The sequence below is a fragment of the Lissotriton vulgaris genome, chromosome 2_2 (genome assembly GCF_964263255.1).
Source record: "Lissotriton vulgaris chromosome 2_2, aLisVul1.2, whole genome shotgun sequence".
NCBI classification, from domain to species: Eukaryota; Metazoa; Chordata; class Amphibia; order Caudata; family Salamandridae; genus Lissotriton; species Lissotriton vulgaris.
This window is the reverse complement of record NC_141688.1, coordinates 116,460,383-116,475,408: the sequence shown is the minus strand read 5'-3', so window position 1 is coordinate 116,475,408 and position 15,026 is coordinate 116,460,383. Positions and strand designations below refer to the sequence as shown.

The 15,026-nt window shown below is 46.4% G+C and overlaps 1 protein-coding gene across 1 annotated transcript in view; it reads right to left on the bottom strand.

The window, feature by feature from the left end:
- LOC147729122 (uncharacterized) overlaps nucleotides 1–15,026 on the bottom strand; it is a 172,834-nt gene that overhangs the window by 61,157 nt on the left and 96,651 nt on the right. The gene's annotated exons all lie outside the window — the stretch shown is intronic.

The window sequence follows — 15,026 nt, the reverse complement described above, 5'->3', positions numbered from 1 at the left end:
TCAAATGTAAACATGCAAATGCCCTGGCTTATAAGGATAAGATAGATAATGGGGTGGGTGAAAGCCCATGTCCTTAAGCTGTCAAGAGTCTGTGGCTTGTGTAACTCGGCAAAACTAGCTTTTTTGGGGGGCAAAGCTGTTATTCTGTGAATTCTAGTTGGACTTCTATTTGTTTCGGTGCAGACTGGCCATTGATCTAACCTGGTCTGATGCCTGTTGGGCTGGCTCCTACCTTACAGGCATTATTTAGGGCAGGTCCGGTAAGAATTTGGAGCCGGTCACATGCTGGGTAGTGTCATCTCGCACTGCATATTAAACCCAGAGCACACTTCAAATATGGAATCGTCAACTTTCCAGAAATAAACACTCCATGTGCAGAGGGAACAAGGGCCACTGGGAGAAGGGTAGGTGTGCCACACTGTACATTTTGAGGTGATTGATTGCAGTTGATCACTACTTTCATTTAATGTAATGTATGTATACTTGTAAAACGCACTGTTACCTCCTTACGTGGCGTCCTGGCGCTGTATACCGCTGGGGAACCCGTCCTGGCTTTCCCTGTGAGAGGGCACCCCCAAGGTGAAGCCAGGCATCCCCGGGGCTGCGAGGGCCGTTGTGAAGATTAAGCAAGCTATTGCCCAGAGTTGCAGAGTGGGACCCATGGTTAGCGTAGGCACCTAGGCGAGATTTATCGAGTCCGTGGACATTGACCCAAGACCCTGCCGCGTCGGGAATTGAACCCTGGTCCCGGGCCGACCTCTGCTTCAGGGTCTGCCGCTTCTAACCAGTGAGCCACACTTCTCTTTAAAAACATTGACTTTAGATAGGAGCTATAGGAGCTATTGAGGTGCAAAGTGGATGTTGTATAGATCTGACCCTAATGGAAAGGGTTTGGTCAGGGAGAACAATCTCACTGAAAGGCGTCCTAGGGTTGAAGGGCACGTGAAAGTCACAATGGAGAGTGTTTCACTTTTGTCTTGCACACAAGAGGTATCTAGTGAAGGGAGTGCCAGGGTATTTGCCATGATATAGCAGACACCTTAAGCTGTTCTTTGGCAAGTATGAGATAATCATTACCTCCTTCTCTTTAGCTCATATTTCTTTGCATTTTTGGTACTTTTAGGAAAAATAAAACAATTGCTAAAACGTGATGTGGGATTACCGGAATAGATAAGCATTTTTACAAGTGAAAGGTTTTTCTGCCGGTTTGTTTTTCACTGCCCTCATACAGGTTTGGTGGCACCTGAAATTTGCATTTATCTCTATATATAAATGCATCTTTATTCCATCCAACATACAGACATTAATATCAAAGAACATATTCACTTAAACTAGCCCAGACCTTTTACTCTTTTACAAGTGTTTGCATTTTTTTTACTTTTTATTTCTTGTGCAACTTTAATTAATAATTCAGAAAAAAGCAAAGTAAATAATATTGCAGGATAGCCAAGGCCCGACCTGTTGGCTTTGCCAATACCTGTTTATCATTGTTTTCTGAAATTATGTAGCCTTGGGAAGTCAGCTGAGAGATTTGTTTCTCCGAGAAGTGGGAGAACTTAAGGGGACTGTGTCCTTTATGATGGAACAGATAACGATTGGATACTCTGTTGTGAAAGGGATGGGTTATGTGCGTATTAATCTGGGTTGGGCTGAAGTTGTTTTTGAGTCTCTAGTTGTAGCTTTGAGTATGTGTTTATATGAGTAAATATTAACAATTTCATCTATATGTAGCAGATGGATTCTGTATTTGCATTCTTGTGTTGATGTGTATTTGCGTGTCTTTATGCATGTACGTGTGTTGCTGTGTGAGTTAGTGTGCTCCTTTTTGTACGGATTCATAGTTTTCAGTATGATGGTTTTGCTTTGGGTCTGTTTGTTATGTATTTTATTCATTTGTTGCAGTGTCTGCATTTGTCAGTGTGCTTGGCTGCCTTTTCTGATGTTTGCGTTGGGTGTTGTTGGAATGGAATGTGGAGTGTAGAATGTTTAGGTAGAAAAGGGTTCCAGGGTTCTGGCAGTGGCACTTGCTGCTTGGACCTGGGAACCGAAGAGTGCATGAGTATTTCTGTCCTTGTGTTGCTGTTTGTCCCTGTGTTGATTGTGTGTTGTTGTGCTGATCTTTGTGTTACTTTTGATGTGCATCCCTGTTTGTTGCTGTGTCTCGATATTTGGTTGTGTTTGAGTGATTGTCTATGCTTTTCTGTGTTTCCGTAAACAAGTGTAATTTTTCCTGTTTGTGGCAGTCTGTCTACAGTTGCTGTGCGTATGTGTATTTCAGTGTGTTGCTTTTTCTATATTTCTTATTTGTGTTGCACAGCTTTATGTTCACTTCCAGATATGAGTTGTGTGTCTCTGTATTTCCGTCTATCTGGTTGTCTGAGTTGGTGAACGTGAATGCACTAGTATAACTAAGCTGTTTTATTGTTGAGTGTCCGTATGCCAGTGTGCATGTTGGTTTGTTAGTCTGGTGTTAAGTGTGTAGCTAATTTGGATGATAGCAGTTAACATTGTTATCTTTTTAGTTAGTTTTAGCTTGCTACTGTATGTTTCTTGAAAGGAGGATGTTGGAACTGTAACTTTCTGGTTGGCTGTGGCAAGGCCGTAGCCAAGCGGACCCTACCATTCCCGTCAGGGGTGGGGGTGATTACACTCACTGTATAACCTGCACTCACCCTTGGGTAGCTTGGCACTGAGCAGTCAGGCTTATCACAGAGGAAATGTGGAAAGCACTGGCACTCTCACACAATAAATACACTGAGGGTCACAAAAGAGACTTTGCACGTGTTGTATGTAAATAAAGTTTGTATTCAACACACATATTAATAACACAAAATGAACATCATGTTTTGTAGGCATAAATCACATTTGGAAATATTGTTAGCATTACTAGACCCAACCATGTTAAAATGACATCAGTAGTATGCAAATTTGGGAAAGATCCTACTTTCCCCCCTGCACCCTTATGCAGTGAACCTCTAAACATTGTCAGATGTAGCCCCACCCTGGCTATTATTACAATTCAATACCACACAGTTATAGGATGCGCCCCAGATCACAACGATATCAGAAATGTGTGTGCACAGATAATCACAACCCTTTTAAACAGCACCGTGGTCCAACGCCGCACGAGTGAAAACCACTGTCAAACGTAGTATTCTTTTGCCAAGGAAACAACGTGTAAAGCAACCCCAGTGTAGTTAATAACAGCCACTCGCATATCATGTAATCCCGCACACCCAGCACAGCTACGCGGTGCAATGGATATCAAGCAGGTCCGTATCGAGCGCACTCGCATACACACACACTGCACCATAATGCGATGCTGCTGATATCTGTCATGTGAGTAGATAATATATATGTGGACCCCATGGCCCAAGCCCTCCTCCACCTTTTAGCTAACCCTAACTACCCTACATCCAAAGGGTTGGAGATAGGATACCCTCCCCCTGATACTAGGCAAATTGCGTCCGGAGTCACACTTAGTCAGGGTCCCAGGAAAGAAGGCGGGGGTGGTAGCGGTGCTAATTAAGAAGCAGTTGACAAATAGCGGCATGGCTGCCACTCGGACGTTTACCAATTGTGCACAGAGGAGAAACGGGCAGACAGCGATAGTTATTCAATAAAAGGGTTACACAAATGGCCTTCCGGCACCAGCAAAGTTCTGCGAGAAACGGGGGGTCACGCAGTCTCTTGACCAGTTTCCAATCGCTCTCTGAAGCGTTCCTCAGCCCAGTCAATAATACCTTGATAAACAAAGTCGTCAGGCCAGGTGAGGAGAGGTCATTTGGTCTGCAGTACTGAGGGTACAAAAGGAATAATTGATAAATGCGGGATGAAGCAGGGGAGCCTCTTGTAAGAAGGAGGCACTGAATCAGACACAAGTCACTCAGCAGCATGCAGGCAATCCGGGCACAAAAGAACTCAAATCTGCTCTTCCGCACCTCCCTGGAAACGAGGTACAACATCTGGTGCACGTTGATCCAAGTCACACAGACTGTTCCGGTCACACACAATGAAAAGTTGCAAACTCAGCACCTCCCTGGAAATGAGGCAAAACATCCGAAACATGTTGATCCGAGTCGCACCAGACAGTTTTGGTCACACACAGCCAAGAGTTGCAAACTCTGTACTTCCCTGGAAATAAGGCACAATGTTTGGTGCACGTTAATACAGGCCACACCAGTCAATACCGGTCCCAAACAATGAAGAGCTGCAAATTCCTTACCTCCCTGGAAATTAGGCTCAATGCCTGGTTTGTGTTGATACTGGACACACCAGACAATTCTGGTCACACACACAGATGGGTTGCCAATTCCGTACCTCCCGGGAAATGAGGCACAACGCCTGTTGCGTATTGCTATGTGTTTGCAGAAGACAATTACAGTCTCATACACACAGACCCAAGTTCAGCAGTGCAGCACAAGGTAGAATGAGGCACTAATACGGGTACGCCCTCCCCTCTGAGAGTCGCAATCTGTGAATCGCACACTACACAAAATGAGCATTCCCCGTGTCGCACAAGAGAGATGTGGCATAATCAACTAAGAGGGCCACGCGATTTCCCGCAACTAGTGAAACTGCTCACCACCAAGACGCTTATGAGTGTTGAGGCCCACACGATGCAGAGGCCAAATTCCTTAGGTGCAGGCAATCATTTTGGGGTTCCACACAAGGCAATCCTGTCTCCAGGAACATCACTTAGCTCCACGCTCACGCCGCGCTACCAGTTGGGATCCAGCAGACGATGAGGGCACTTAAGAGGGCACCGCTCTCCAGGAATCATATGAAGATGTGTGGCTCCCATGGGGGTGGTCTTTGATGGCCCTGAGACCTCCACAAGAGAACAGGGGACAAGTCAATAAGCCATTGGAGAGCACACTTCAAGGTGATACACAGCAGCAGGTAGTCAGCCCAGGCCAGCCACTATTCATGAAGGGTACAAAGTCCTTTCCAATGACATTAATCCTCCTTGTGCACAACAGATTCCTCTGGCAGTGTGTACCAGCAGTTCCAGGATTTCCAGTCTCATGTCCCCCACAAGTGCATCTCTGCCCTGCTGAAGTATGGCACCTGAAGTTATATTGTATGTGCCTTTGAAGTTGGGGTGGTCCAGAGTGTGTACCTTTGAACCACAGATGTCTCCCCTAAATTTCAGTCCTGTCTATCATGAGGAAGTAGAATGCAGATCTTAATCTTTAGTAGGGCATTGATCTGGCTTCCCAGAGACCAAGTGTCAAAACCTATCCCTCCAATCTATCCAGCCAGGCCCTCAAATGGCAGAGGTCTGTCATTCCAGTTGCATGCTCAATGTTTATGGCTGTTGCTAGGGAATGCACAGATGTACTCACCCAGCTTCCAATGTGGACTGGAGTCGAACTAAAAAGCATACAAAGAGTTTTAGAACAGAGAAGTGCCCACTTTCTATAAGTGTCATTTATAAGCTATTAAATTCACCTTCACCACACGTGAGGGTTTGTCACTGCAAATCCAATGATAGGAAAAATTATAAGGCTGCTCTACAGCTAACCGCTATTGCAGATTGAACTAATTTCAACCATTCCTCCAAGTTAACCTATGGGAATAGCAAACCTTCTAGGTAGTAAAAATATGCAGGGTTATTCTTCACTACCTGGGCAGGGAACACACGTGTGTACCTGCACTGCCTTTCACCTACCATTTGCTTCATCCCTCAGGACGTATTCTAGGGGTGCTCTAGTGAAAGTGAAAGATCCCCTCAGGATGTGCCACTGGTTAAGAAAGGCCAACCTGAGCATAAGTGAAATTGAGCACACACCACTTTCTAACATGTGTTACACTGCATTTACAGTGGGAAAGTGCCCATGGACCTAAGACCACTAAAAGAGAACCACAAAAATCCTGGTGGTGTCCCATGGGAAAAGCCGACCTCCAAGGCAGGGAAAACCCTCATTTGGATTCTTCCCTACCTGGCCATGCCTTATACCTACTACTTGCTCAGCCCTCAGGGCTTACCCTATGGGTGCTCCAGTGGTAGTGGAAGGCCCATTCAGGGTTGGCTAATGAGTTAGAAATGCCAACCTGAGCATTAGTTCAACTGTCCACTCACGGGCCTGCAACGTCAGGCTCAATACATTTTGAAAAGCTATTCTGCTGGGTGGCACAATCAGTGCAGTACGGGTATGTGGTGTACCTTTTTACAAGGCACTCACAGGTACAACACCTAAACCAATCATGTAAGAACCATTTAATAGCACGAATAGGCAGGGTGCATACTCTTTTGAAGTGCATTACAGTGGAAAAGTGCCCAGAGTCCTAAGGCCCGGAAAAGAGAATCAGCAAAAAACAGGAGGATAACAAGTAAAACGCTTTAGGGAAATCAAATAAGAAGGGTCTTTGTCCAATGTAGGATTTATGATTACAAGCATAAAAGTATACAAAGGTCTCTTTTTGCTTCTCATAGCCGCACCCTTGAATGACCAGACCTCTCCAGTACCCAGCGACGGCTTGTGGAGGGAGTTACGGTGGGGCAGGAGGGTGGGGAGGGGGAGGGGCCGGGTGGAGGTTGCTAAAAACCGGCATATGGATAATTGCAGGTAAGTAAACAATTTAATTAATAAAACGAATTTCGTAGTGCGCCTTGCATCGCAAAATGCAATGCAGTGCGAGCTACGAAATTCGTTTTATTAATTAAATTGTTTACTTACCTGCAATTATCCATATGCCGGTTTTTAGCAACCTCCACCCTGCCCCTCCCCCTCCCCACCCTCCTGCCCCACCGTAACTCCCTCCACGAGCCGTCGCTGCCAGTACCCCTCTTTCAGGTTTGCATGAGGTGATCTGGACAGCTGCTCTGTGCTTAGAAAGAGCATGAAAGAATGTGGGCCTTGCAGACACAGCTAGTACTGCAATGGTGCATCCCTTCAACAACCAGCCAGGCCTCCGCCAACACCCCTATCACACACAGGCATGGGACAATCCCACGGTTCTATTTATCAGCCAAACATAATTTTATGGCAAGACCGGAGGCTCCTATTATGCTTTCTTATCTTGCTTTATTACACACAGCAGCCAAGATAAGTAAAAAACTACAGTTCCCAGAGGGCCAGGGGACAAACTGGGCCATGGGACTGAAAAAACGTGAGAATACATTAGCCAATCACAATGAACCTATCAGATAAAGACCCTAACTGACTGCGCAGCTTCCTCTTTTCTTGCTGCTCGCAGTCAGATAAGTGCCTTTATCTTTGCTCTCAGTACTTTTATGCTCTGTATTGCATTTATTGTGACCGCTTGTATTATATTTCATTTGTGCCTGTTTAGCGCGACCTCGCGCTAGTTCTTTCGCGCTGTTCGCGCGTTTCTACTCGGAGCTCCGGCGCTTCGTGCTCGCCCCCCCCCTCCCCCCTCGTTTTCAGACGCTTTTGGTAGCGTCTCAGCGCGCGCGTCTTCGCGCGCCTTCTGACCTCTTTCTGGGTTCTTCTTCCATCCGGTCACCGTCCTGTGTGTGCCTGCTGCTCCGCTTTGTGCTCCAGCCTCTGTGCCTTTGGAGCTCCGTGTGAAGACGTCGCTTCACGCTCTGCCCAGCCCACAGCTTGTACACGCCCCCGCTCTGTCCATTAACCCTCTCCTACCTCCTGGGTGTTATTTTTGGCTCTCTTGACAGCTGTATCATGGAACGTGATAGTTCCTCAGAGGAAATCCCTTCCCAGGAATCTCATTCTTTTAAAAGGGATTTAAATAAATTTATTAATAATTCAGTGGAATCAGCTGTAGAAGTCTCTATGAAGAGAATGTCAAAAAACATGGAAAATTCAATGTTAAGCATCATGTCCAAAATGTTGGCCCAGTCTGCGGGGGAAAGCAGACAGAAAAAAGTGGAATTCTCTGCTCAATCTCGTGCCCCTAAAAAAGCGTCTTTGATTAGCGAGTCTTCCTCGCATTTGACTGAGGACTCTGTTCCTCCCAGGCCTCCTTCTAAGGAGGGGTTTGTTGGCTCCGAGGGTAAACGCAAACAAAAAGAGAAACATGCAGAGTCTCCTAAGAGAAAATTGGTAATTTCCACTATATTGGACACAGATGACGATGATGATGATGCTAATTTCAATGACGCTGACCAATATTTTGACCTGTTTGATACTACTGACCCTTCCCCCCCCTGCTAAATCTCCCAAATTGGATTCTTTTTCTTTTGAGCCTGTTTTTGACTCTGAGGGTTTACCCATGTTTGATCCCTCCACTATTCGTCACCCTAATTCCACCGAATGGTTCCCTTCTCACCATGTGGGAGAATATATCTCTGCCAGGCTGCGTCTCCCTTTGGAAGCACCGGTAAGAGCCAGACTTAAATCCGAATGTCCCAAGCCTTCTCTTCCAGACAAAATTACGATGGTCCCTTCCATCGACCAACCTCTCCTCACTTTCTTCTCCAAGTTCGGCAAGGACCCCCGCAGAGGGGTGGATAAAGCTTGGACCACTTGCCAGGACAAACTATTGGATGTTGTGGGCCCTCTCGCCCGTATCTTTGATTTAGCGGAAGCTGCCCGCTTAGAGGGTTCTGAACTTTCTGCAGAGGATGTTTCCATGTGGGCCCAACGCGCCTTCTGCCTTCTAGGAAATGCCAACTCCGCTATCACTCATGAGCGCCGTAAAGGTCTCTTAATCAAATTGGATCCTAAACTTTCTAATCTGGCTCCCATGGATCCTGGCCCCAAGGCGAATGGTCTCCTCTTTGGAGATTCTCTGGTTCGTGACCTTAGTAGATTTGTTTCTACTTTTGCTTCTTTGGACAAAGCCCAGCAAACAGTAAAGAAGGTCTTCGCCCCTCGGGTTTTTGGACGGGCCGGCAGAGGCAGGGGTCGCTCTTCCGGCCGTCCCTACAACCAAGGCTCCAGAGGTTCGTCCAACAACAACCAGGACTACAAGCCTCAATTCTATCCCCAACGTGGCCGCAGATTCAAAGGCAAAGGTCAACGAAATTATCGTCAAAACTCCAACCACCAAGGTAAGCCTTTCTTCTTCCCCTCCTGTGGGGGGTCGCTTAAAACTGTTTCTTCAAAAATGGTGCACACTCAGTTCAGATCCGTGGGTCTTAAACACGGTACAAGGCTACCTGATAGAGTTCCTTTCACCTCCCGTCCAAACTTCTCTTCCCCCCCCTCTCGTCTTTTCAACTCTGATGGCATCTCAAATTTCAAACGAGATCGAGGCTCTTCTCCTCAAAAGAGCAATTCAAGTTTTTCCCTTCGACTCCTCAGGCTTTCTAAGCTCCATTTTTCTTGTTCAGAAGAAAAACAAGAAGCTCCGCACGGTCATCAATCTGAAATGGTTCAATCAGTTTGTGGTTTACCGCCATTTCAAAATGGAGACCATTTTACATTTGAGGGACACTCTTCGTCCCAACGATTGGATGATCCGTCTGGACCTTCAAGACGCATACCTCACGGTCCCCATCCATCACTCTCACTGGAAATTTCTTCAATTCCAGTGGTCAGGTATCAACTATTGTTTCACCTCTCTTCCCTTTGGCCTATCATCCGCGCCCTGGTGTTTCACAAAGCTTTTGAAACCAGTGGTCGCCTATCTTCGATCTCTTGGCATAAGGCTAATTATTTACCTGGACGATATCCTTCTCATGAATTCGGACAAACAGTCTCTCCTTTCCGACCTTCTTTTGACTCAGTCCCTTCTCCTAGATCTGGGTTTTCTCATCAACAAAGACAAGTCGTCTTTGACTCCTTCTCAGAACATGGAGTTCTTGGGATTCCTGGTGGACTCTGCTGCAGCGTCCCTTCGCCTCCCCCTTTCCAAGGTTTCCAAGATCAAAGCGGAGATCCTATCTGTTCTTCAGTCCTCTCTTTTGTCCCTCCGATCTCTGGCACGGATTGTCGGCCTTCTCTCTTCTTCCATTCAGGCCATCTTTCCAGGCCCTCTCCATTATCGTGCTCTTCAGCGCCTAAAAATCCGTCATCTTCGTCAAGGCCTTGCATATTCAGATCTCGTGGCACTAGACCCAGAGTCCCGCACCGAGCTTCAATGGTGGATAGACCATTTAGATGCGTGGAACGGGCGCACTATCTTCGCCACGGCCCCAGATCTAGTCTTAGAATCAGATGCAAGCCTGTCGGGCTGGGGCGCCCGGTGTGGACCAATCTCGACTGGAGGTTCATGGTCCGCAGAGGAGTCAAAGTTGCACATCAACTGTTTAGAGATGCTTGCAGGTTCCTTTGCGATCAAAAGCCTTTCCAAAAACAGGATTCACTGTTCTATTCTCCTCCGCATGGACAATGTTTCTGCGGTCCGCTACATCAACCATCTTGGCGGAACACGGTCCAAACCCCTGGCGGACTTGGCAAAGAGTCTATGGGAATTTTGCCTCGCCCATCATCTCTCTCTGACTGCCGAGTATCTCCCTGGAGATCTCAACAGCGTGGCGGATTGGCACTCGAGATTTCTTCGAGATTCCAGCGATTGGAAGCTTTGTCCATCCGTTTTCCTCTCTCTTTCCCATCTTTGGGGCCCTTTCTCTATCGATCTTTTTGCTTCCCGTCTCAATTCCCAATTGCCCCGGTTTTACAGTTGGCGCCCGGATCCCCTGGCCTTGGCGACAGACGCTTTCCTGCAGGATTGGTCTCGTCATCTTCATTATGCCTTCCCTCCTTTTCTGATGATCAACAGGGTTCTTTCTCAGGCTCGCCGCCAGTCCTCGTCCCTGGTTCTAATTGCCCCCTTCTGGCAAGCCCAGGTTTGGTTTCCGACTCTTCTCGAGATGGCAGTGGACTTCCCGGTCCTTCTTCCCTCTTTCGGAGACCTACTTCTCAATCCTCAGGGCGAACAACACAATCTCATGCTCGATTCCTCCCTGCAGCTCTCGGCCTGGAAAGTTTCCGGCCTTCCCCTTCTGACGTCCTCATTTCACAAGAGGCTTCGTTCTTCATCAACCAAGCTTGGGCTCCGGGAACATCCAAAGCATACAGATCCGCCTGGTCTCTTTGGACAAGCTGGTGTTTGGAAAGGGACCTCGATCCCATTTCAGCCTCTCTGTATTTCATAATTAATTTCCTTGGTTCACAAGCCAGTGCCGGTAAGGCTTACCGCACCATCAATCTCTATCGCTCTGCCATCTCCCTATACCATTCCCAAATCGATGGCAAACCAGTTGGTGCTCACCCTATGATTTGTCGTCTACTCAAGGGTGTCCGTTGTGCGAAACCTCCGTTGGCTAAGTATACCTCTTTATGGGATGTTACAGTGATATTTAAATTGTTTAATGATTGGCCAGACAATGCTGTTCTTTCACTAAAGATGCTATCTGCTAAACTCACTATGTTACTGTGTCTAGTTTCCATTAAAAGAGTTTCTGATGTTAAGGCTCTAGATGTTTCTGCTCGCCAATATTCTCCTTCAGGTGTGCTGTTTCAGATACGCAGACGTACTAAGACTAATTTGGATTCAGTGTTTTATCCTTATTTTCCAGCTCATCCCAAACTGTGTGTGGGACAATGTTTAAAAGTGTACGAACACCGAACTGCTGATCTCAGAACGCCCTCTCATTCTCAACTCCTTATTTCTTTTATTAAACCCCATCTTCCTGTCTCTTCTCCCACTCTGGCCCGTTGGGTCCGTTGGGTCATGTCTCTTGCCGGAATTGACGTCTCCGTTTTCGGGGCTCATTCGGCCAGGGGAGCCATGGCTTCTACAGCCTTTTGGTCTGGCTCTCGCCTGGAAGACATTCTGAGATCAGCAGACTGGTCAAATGACAGCATATTTCGCATGTTCTATTGTAAACCTGTTCATACTGTGGCTTCTGATATTGTTAATATGCTTTAAACAAGCATAATAGGAGCCTCCGGTCTTGCCATAAAATGTAGATTTTTCTAGTATTCATGACGGAAAATCTTAATTTTATTAAAGACACGGAGGCGAGTATTATCCCGCCGCAACATTTCTTAACTTTTGTTCTCCCTCCCTACAGCGAATCCAGCCTTGCCACCGGCTTCATCTTAGAAGATCTACCCTGCACCTTCTTCGATCTTCTCCTGCAAGTGCTTCGATTCCAATGCTCCCGGATCCTCCTCCTGGACGCCTGTTTGGTCTTCTCCTTGGATTCCCCTGATGCAAGACTTATATTCCTGGACTTTGGCTATATCCTTAATTTTATTCATTTTCCCTTTGTTTAATGACTATACTTGATCTGCTCGCCAGCGAAAAGAGGAAGCTGCGCAGTCAGTTAGGGTCTTTATCTGATAGGTTCATTGTGATTGGCTAATGTATTCTCACGTTTTTTCAGTCCCATGGCCCAGTTTGTCCCCTGGCCCTCTGGGAACTGTAGTTTTTTACTTATCTTGGCTGCTGTGTGTAATAAAGCAAGATAAGAAAGCATAATACTCGCCTCCGTGTCTTTAATAAAATTAAGATTTTCCGTCATGAATACTAGAAAAATCTACATTATCTATTATCATCCCTAAATGGATGAAAAAGGCTGCTAGCCCGTGGACAAGGAAGAAGGCCGCTCTGGTCAGAACAGAAGCAGGATTTAGCTTTTTAGAATGTATTAATAGGGCCTTTTGTTCCTGTTAAACGCACACATTATGAGGCAAGTCTAGGGGGGCAATAGAAACCTTTAGTGGAAGGCTAGTAATTCATGCCCTGAGCATCGTCTTGTCCTTGTGTGCCCTCAGTGATTTTTTCTTCTTTCCTAAAATATTTTGCTGGTGTTTATTACCCACATGTGCTTGTTCACTGGTTCAGAGTCCTGCAACACTTTCTCATTCTTATCTTTAGGCTCTCTTTGTAGCACTTCCTCATGTTCAGAAGAGAAAACCTGTTCTGTATTAAAAACAGTGCTGTCAACGGCACGGCGATTGCATGGTTTGGTTTGGTCCTTCTCAGGCTGCCCTCTAGGCACAGCCTTTACATAAAGTGATACTTCTCAGAACAGGTAACACTGTGGTCGGCTACAAGCAGCAGTACCCACAACACAGTCACAATGAGTGTGAGATCTCGGCACCTGGCTGTTATCAATGTTCCTAGAGCAGCAATTAGGGAAGGACAGAAGGACAGGCCTGACTGAAAGAATTCCTCACCTTGAACAGCAGAAACTATAGTGCCACCTTCCCCTACTGTCCACCAAAGGCAGGACTCGGTAAGAACTAATTTGCAGCCCCTTGCTAACAAAGTCTTCATGGAACTTCGAAAGGTAGCCTGATCTTTAGCTTCCAACCTCAAGTAACAAGAATACAGGCAGAACACTTCCACTGTCTGTCGAAACTATTCTCACCCTCATCTTGTGCCATGGTAAACCCTGGCAATCAAAATGGATCCACACAGAATTCACAAAATGATTTTTACAGTGGTAAATTGTTTTCCTACTGTGAATTGCTTTGCCATAGTGCATAGATAAATTTAAAGAGTGAGAATTGGGCTTCACAACACTTGTTTAGCATGGGAAGTTTGTGAACAACCACAAAAATGCACATTTGTGAGCACTAAAGAAAATGAAACCCAGCCCATTGACCATACTGGACATTAACTCCATTTAAGGCAGGAGCAACTCCCCTTCTAGGAGTTGAAGGACGCAGATGGTCCCCAGATGTTGAAGCGCTGTCCCCACAGGGACATTTTCTTCCAGTGGAGAAAAAAAAAAAACGAAGTGCTTTTGCCCAATAAGCTTCCCTTCCCGTTATGCAAACTTGTATGCTATGTACAAGTATGTAGAGGGAGAGTAGACAGCCTAAAAGAAGTTCGATGACAGATGGAGCAGTGGGCCTGGAAATATGGGACTGACGTGGCTTTCCAGGCGTGCGATCAAACTTGTTTTATTAATTATGAAAAAGTACATCAGACAACGCCGAACATTTACACCTTCCTTCGTAAATCAGCCCCAGTTAAGGTCACTGGCATTTCTGGGTGAAAACAACAGTTTCAAAAGTCATAAACAGGACGGACATCCAAGACTAAGACCCAACAGCCTTGTGAGGAAAAGAATGCCATGTCTCGAGTTTCTAATGCCAATTCCAGCTAAGGGCCCCATTAGGATGGCGGGCGGACTTTGTCCGCCTGCCATCCACACGGTGAAAGGGACCGCCCACCATAAGGGCAGGGGTCCCATGGGGACAATTAGGATGCGCCCGCCACAGTGGCGGGCGCATCCCGTATTTTTAACATTGCAGCAGTGCTAAAAATGCATGTTGTTCAAAGCACAACCTGACAGACACCGCGCAGTGCCTGCCACGTTGTTCTTTGAAAGCCAGGGCCACATCCCCGGAATCTATGGGGGCCCGCATGGGGCCCCCAAAGCAGACTCTGCATGCCTTTCCAAAGACATTCACAATAGCACATTCTAATATGGCTGGCAATGTCTGAAAGACACCGCCACCATATAGAACCCTTTTCCGCCCGGTCAACATGTCGCCCGGGCAGAAAAGCGTCGTACAGTCTTTCCGTCCGCCGCGGACCCCCTAACCATTGTAATATGGCGGGGGTCATTACGGCATGGATGGCGGGCGGATAGCCCCCGCCAGGCGGCGGAGGCTACTGCCGGCCTGGCGGGGGGATCCGCACGCCTTCCTAATGGGGCCCTAAGTATTATGCACGAATACAGGCTTGGCTGGCCAGAACTTCACCCACTTCTGGACTACCTTTTACTGTGCAATGCAACACCCTCTGATTCCAAAGGCTGCAATGTAAACACATTATTGTGTATTTGGTAAAACTGCATATTTTAGCCTGCAGACAAATGACACCATTTGCTTTGTCAGTAATAATAGCTGTTATCAACATTAATACTTGATATCAGTATTTAAGCATGGCCAATATTTCATTGTATAAACCAGAATGATGAATCAATAATGAATAAACGTAAACTAATCAAGTAGCAAACATGACACACAGCTTTGTAAGGTTATTAAATTCAGTTCTCAACAGCTGGGATGGGGAATTGCCATTTTTATGGAACACTCTATGCCAAAGCATGTGCCTCACTGCATTTGGTACCAGAGAGGAGTATAAAGGATGGAGTCCTGAAAGTCCTCTTTCTATTTTTGGAAAAG